Below are 7,283 nucleotides of genomic sequence, written 5' to 3'. Positions count from 1 at the left end.
ATTAGTGATATTTTTGATGTATTTTAAAGATTTAAGTATTAATTAAACTAATATTAGTATTTAGATCTTAGATATGCAAAAATGAAAGAAGGTTATGCGTGTAGATCTTGCCGGCCTTCTCACCCACGCAAGCTCCGCCACTTCCTCTATAAAAACCGCATCAATATCCCCTAAAGGAGCAATAATAAGCTATCCCAAACGAGCAATGGCAGAATCACTTCTTACCTTCTTCATCATCATCTCTGCTTCCTTCATTTTCTTCATCAAAGAAGCCATGATTTCAAGCTTCGGAGCATTTGTGGGCTCTCTTTTGGTCTCTGAAGGGCTCTGCAATGAAGAGGAGTGTGTTATTTGTCTTTGCAAGATTAGAAGGGGAAGAGAGACCGACGCTTTGAGATGCAGGCATGTGTTTCACAAGCAATGCTTGGATGGATGGGTGAAGAAGAGTAAGGGGAAAAACTGTCCTCTTTGTAGAGATAGTTTGATCGACGGTGGCTCGTCGGCGACGAAGAACGGAGAAGAAGAAGATGGAGGGCTAAGTATAAGCAACAATATTATTATTATTTCTCCATTTCGTGAATCCAGGAGCAGAGATTTGTGTTGGATTAGATAGGGAAGCAATTTTGAAGAAGAATGGAAAATATAATGTTTACTATACGCTAAACCCTAAACCCTAAATTATGTACCTTCTGTTATAAAAAAATTTGCATGCATAAAACTAAAAAATTTTGCCCTAGTTGCCCCTTCCCCTTTCCCTTCTTACTGACCTTCCCCTGCTTCGATCTCTCCGGCGTTATTGAAGAGCCCCTTCCAATTAAAACAATTTTTTAGTACAATTTTTTTTTTAATTTTATACTAAAAAATTGCTTTAAGAAGCAGAAAGAAAGCTTTTCCGCTTTTCCTAATGAAGCCTAAGACTTCGTTTGGGAGGAACTGTTTTTTTATTGCTTTCTAAAATGGAGTTTTAGTACAAAAATAAAAAAAATTTGTACTAAAACTCCGTTTTAGAAAGCAATAAAAAAGACGTCCCAAACGAAGCCTAAGTTACCTGTTGCTATTGCTTATTGATAATCTCAATTCTTGCGATAAATGGCTTCGGTGTTTTATTTTAGAAAAATTTACATACATACCACTTTATAATATCCTATTTACATATCTAACACATAAAATTTTAATATTACATGAATACCACCCTATATTATTTTAATTTCAAATATACCACTTACATTTCTTTCCTACCACTCAAATATTTCATTTCTACAACTCATATTTGGTATGGAAATGAACTATGAGTGGTATGTATGTAATATTAAAGTTTTAGGTGTTAAATATGTAATAGAATAGTATTAAGTAGTATGTATGTAAATCTCCCTTTATTTTATTGTAATTGGCCAACTTATTTGAATTCTAATAGCTCATGCAATTATTTTTCTTAATGTTTATTCTTGTTTTTTATTGATCTTTTTATTGGATGTTCATCGAACTTAGAGACAAATGTAGGACGGCTAATTATGTTAAACATTTTTGACAGTGAGTTAATGTTAAACTAATTAATTAACAGTAACTTAGTGATAATTAATATATGTTCTTGTGAGGCCATTTGGGCTAATATCCATAACAGTTGGAAGTAATTAGCAGCATGTCACTAATTATAGCTGTTAGATACATTGATGGCATTTATTCGATCATATTCATATAAATTTAGGTTTTGTTTGAGACAGTTTTCGTACTGCTTTATAAAACATTATTTTAGTATAAAATTTTTTTGGAAAAAAAAAATATTAAAACTATGTTTTATAAAATAGTAAGAAAGCTGACCCAAACCAAGGCTTAATTGCAATGTTGGCTGACTTTTGTTGCAATTTCTGCTCTTTATTGCCTACCGAACATTGATGGATATTGGAGAAATAAAATAAGTCATGCGTCCATTTATATTTCTTTAATGGTAGCTTTTCCATATTAAGGTTTCATTTGAGACAATTTTCTTATTATTTTCTAAAGCAGAGTTTGTAATACAAAAATTTCTAGTTCAAAAAAATTTTAAACTAAAAAATTGTTTCAAAGAACAGTAAAAAAAATCTCCCGAATGAAGCTTAAGGTTTCGTTTGGGATGATGCTTTTTTTTTTTTGCTTCTTAAAACGGAGTTTTGAAAAAAAAAAATTAAAAAATTTGTAATAAAACTCCGTTTTAAGAGAAATTAAAAATTCATCTCAAATGAAACATAAATTTGTTTTTAATTATGAGTGTCAATATAATTCTTTTTACTGTACAAATTTGTTGCCATAAAGAGTGTACAAATATGCTAATGAAGTCTCTAAACATTTTATCTTAATTATCATTCTTTATATAGCATAAGAGCAACCCAACTCAACTAAGTATATCCTCCATCCCATGGCTGATGTCCTCCAACTCTAATACTCACATCATCTTCAATCCATTTGATTTATCTCAATTTCTTATCGCCATCTAGTCTAATACAAAAATCAAACTTAAATTCCTCTTAACTACTCGGTATGGGAATTCCACTTTCATACCACTCATATTTGATATGATCTCATGATATTAATTGATTGGCCTTAACTCTAACCACTACAAACCTTAAACACTAGTCATAGTTCTACACCAAACTTAGGCTTCGTTTGGGACGGCTTTTTTATTGCTTCTTAAAGCAGCTTCCTTGTACAAAAATTAAAATTTTTGTACTAGAAAGCTGCTTTAAGAAGCAATAAGAAAGCTGTCCCAAACGAAGCCTTAGTCTACTCATTATGAATCTCTCATTACTAGCTCATTCTTAGTGCTATTGCTAGCTCTATCTCCCCAATTATTTTCGCATTCATTGCTTCATCCTATATATCATAAGAGGCTTGGAATACCCATGTAAATAAATACACCAAATCTCCTCGTGGGCATCTCACCCAACTAAAAGAAGACCTTTGTCTTCCACCAAGGGACTGCAGCGTGTTAAAATTCATTGATTAACTAGCAATGCTTCGATACTCAATTATTGAAAGCGACCTCTCACTAAAATTCCTACAAGGCTTTGATGATGAATACAAGGATCTCAGCTCAGCTATGCATGTACAAGAGAATCCAATCACATTTGAAAAACTCTATGAAAAAACTCATAAACTTTGAGGCCCATCTCAAAGTTGAAGCAAGAGGAAAGCAAGTTTTTCTCTCATGTTTGCTATATCAATCTTCTCCAAAAATTCATTAATCATTATTCATAAAAAAAAACTTACCTCCCTAGCCACAAAAATCACAACCTTTCACTCCTAAATCACATCAAAACTCTCACAAAACCAACAAAATAGAACCTACCAAGCTCGCCTTTACTTTAAAAAATGTCAACTATGTCAGCAACATGGTTACCTGGTCTAATGGTGCCCAAATTTTACCCACACCCTGACACCTTCACATCAACCAATAACACATGCACCTTTCTCACCTCAAGCTTGTGTCATGATTAGTTAGATGTACACTATAGGTCCATTTAAAACTGAATGACTCCTTGACTTCTGGTACCTCCCACCATGTCATACATGATCTTTAAAATCACTCCATGCACTTGGACCAACTGGTTATTCAAAACATCCACATTTTTGGTGGTACATGGCTTCTAATCACTCATACTTGTTCATCTTAAGTAATGTCTTATGAATTCTTTTTATGAAAAATAATCTCATATTTGTTTCACAATTCCATTACACTAACAATATTTTTTTAAAAAATTTTTGCCCCACTCCTTTTATGTTTAGGACACTTGCTAAGGAACTATATTGATACACAATACAACTAAACATGGTGTCTATGAGTGGCCTCAAACATCCTTCGAAAAGCTGCCAATGATTGCTTTCCCACTATAAAAGTCTCCACTTATAAGGGGAAGAGAGACTGATGCTTTGAGATGTAGCCATGTGTTTAGCAAGTAATGCTTGGATGTATGGGTGAAGAAGAGTAAGGGGACAAGCTACCTCTTTGTAGAGATAGTTTGATTGATGGTGGATCCTCAGCGATGAAGAACAGTGAAGAAGATGGAGCGATAATTAGAAGCAACAATATTATAATTATTTCTCCATTTAACGGCGTAGAATATTTGTGTTGGATTAAATAGGGGTTCAATTTTGAAAAAGAATGGAAAATATAATGGTTTAATATGAGCAATTTATGTTCCTTTTGTTATACAAAATTGCATGCATAAAACTCAAAATTATTTAATTTACATATTTAAAATCTAAATTTTACTATTTACATGTCAAAGTTTTTGCCCTATGTCCCCCCTTACCTCTTCCCCTTCCTCTTGACCTTCGTCCGCTTCCACCTCTCTGTTCTTACTGAATAGCCCCTCCTCCCTTGTGAGTGCCTTCTCCCATGCTAATTTTTCTTCCCTACATAACCCCATACCTCCATCTTTTTACCTTTCATCCCTCCTTTTTGGCAGAACCAATCCACCCTCCCCAACTGGAAGGAGTTGCTAGTAGACGAAAATCTAGCATCCAAGGATTTCCCTCTTACCAACCTATACTTGCTAATTTAGTTTCTTTCTCTAATGCTAAAGTTGCAAAAGGTGTTAAAGAATGATGGCTTTGCTTGGTAGGCTATTCATTAGGCAGAATGCCTTATTATGAAGCTCTCCTTATTGCCATTAAAAAACTTGAGCTCTCAAAGGTACCTTAAACCTCCTCTCTCTAACTGACAGCTTCTTTCTCATGAAATTTTTTGCTCTCAAGAATTTTGAGTTTGCTTGGATTAGGGGACAGTTGTTCTTTTTTAGAAAGTCTTTTATTTTACAAAAATGGTTCCCTATTTTCACCCCTAAGAGGGATGGTTTCTCCTCCATCCCCCTTTGGATCAAAATCGTTGATGTGCCTCTAGCTTGCCGAAACCCCGAAGGTATTTTTAAAATAACAAGTTTGATTGGAAGCCCCCTCACAGTAGAAAAATTAACAACAAGCAAAACTCAACTTATCTTTGTTAGGATTTGTATCCAAATTGATAATGAATCTTCCCTCCCTGATTTCATTCATATTAGCTTCGCTAGAAATATTTAAACCTAAAAGTTCAATATGAATGGAAATCGATATCTTGCCCTGGTTATGACCCTTTTTCTTCATCCTGCTAACTCATGTCCCAAACACCCATCCCCAAATAACACCACTACCACCCACTTCAGAGGTAGAAGCACCAATCTTCATCCAAGGAACCATGACAACCCAACACCTTTAAACCTATCAATTCTACTCACCTCCCCAATATTCATCAGCCTCCTTATAAAACCCCTCTATAGAACCCCTCCATTGCAAACACTCCCTTCTCTCACCCTCCACACATTTGGGTTCCTCACTCTATAATCACCAATTTATATCCTTTAGTTCTAACAAAAACCCCCAAACCCCCAATTACTACTACTAACCCCTCAAATTTACCCTTCGTCCTAAAAAAAATGAAATCATCCCAAAATTGAGTTCTCCTAATAGAGTTCAAGAGGATTCCATTTCTTTTACTTCTGAACTAGACCATGCTCCCTCATACGTTAAATCAAACCATAATAAGTTTTCCATCTTTAACCAAGTTGACCCCAACCCCACTCTTCACACAGAACCTACTATCAAAGTGTCGCAAATCATAACACAAACATCCAAACAAAATAGAACCAATGCTGCCAAAAAGGCAAACCCCTTCGTTGCCAAATCCCAATGAATGCCCCAACCATAGCAGCCTGGAACATCTAAGGTTTTGACAGCCCTGAAAAGGTTATCTCCTATAGGGAACTATTCCACTCTTACAACATTAACATGTTTTGCATTCTTGAAGGGAAAAAATTCCCCTGGTTCTGCTTCTTACCCTTGGGTCTCCTCTTCTTACCATATTTTTTGGAATGCGGTCAGCTTTAATAATTTGGAAGCCTCCTCCCCTATCATAATTTGGTTGAGATGGAGAACTAATAGCCTCTCTTTTGTCCCCTCTCACTATTCTATCAATTAATTCATAACACCATCAAATATAGTTCTTTACAATAATTTAAAATTTTTGTGGTTTATGCCTCAAACCACCAGGATGAGAGAGATTCCCTCTGTCAACTCTTAAAATTAATTGGTTCCTATGTAACTCTTCCTTGAATTATTATTGGCATATTTAATTGTTATAGATCTCAATCTGAGAAGGCTGATGGAAATCCTATTCACTACAGCAGATTTTGGTCCTTCAATAGTATGATTTTCGATATTGGGCTTAAAGAGCTTGCCTCTATTGGATTGCATTACACCTAGTTTAATAAGAGCATGGACCTTCCTATTCATATTAAACTTGATAGGATCACTATCAATGATTTATGAATGGATCTCTTCCCCTACTCTCACTACTAGATTGGAAGTCCTAATTTCTTTGATCACTCTCCTCTTATCATATATAATAAATCTTCTAGTAAGAGGAATTATCGATTCCTCTTCAAAAACTATTTGCTCAAATCACCTCTTCTATGAAATGCTCTTTATACTGTTTTAATCAAGCATCATTCGGAAACCCCATATCTACTTTATACCAAAATTACAAGCCATAAAATTTGCCATAAAATTTGCCATAAAAATTGTACTTGGGCTTCTTCTACCGATCTGAAATCCAACATCTTTGACCTTCAAACCCAACAAAACCTTCTCTTCCAGAATATCAACATCAATTCAAATGATCAATTGTTTAGTGTTCAATTGAAAAAAGCTAATGTGGTTCTCTCTAAGGCATCCTCTTCTTGGGCATCTTGGATCATTCAGCGATCCAAATCCAAATGGCTTAGCCCTAGGAAGATGACTTGCAGTTTCTTTACGAAAAACTCAAAACCAGAAAAAACTTCAATTTTATTAGAGAAATCGTAACTGATGATGGTTCATTTCCTAATCTAGTTCAGGTTACATATGTGATTATTAACCACCTTAAAAGTTTGTTTAATTCCCCTAATAGCAGCCTTGACATAGCTTATGAGATTCCCATTGATAATACTATTCCTCTTCACTTCTTGTCTTCTCGTGACTCCTATAATTGATGACAAAATTAAAAGTACTATTTTTTTTATCCACGCTTATCTGACTCAAGCCCTGATAGTTTAGCTTTTGAGTTCTACGAAGGCACTTGGGATTTTATAGGCAATCATGCCATCAAAGCTGTTAAATATTTCTTCTCCTCCTATTTACCTCAGAGAATTAAGGCCACTTCTCTTTCCCTAATTCCTAAAATTTCTCATGTTTCTCATATATCTAATTATCACCCTATCTCACTCGATAACACCTTT

The sequence above is a fragment of the Dendrobium catenatum genome, unplaced genomic scaffold (assembly GCF_001605985.2).
Source record: "Dendrobium catenatum unplaced genomic scaffold, ASM160598v2 fragScaff_scaffold_377, whole genome shotgun sequence".
NCBI lineage: Eukaryota > Viridiplantae > Streptophyta > Magnoliopsida > Asparagales > Orchidaceae > Dendrobium > Dendrobium catenatum.
This window is presented reverse-complemented; position numbering follows the sequence as displayed.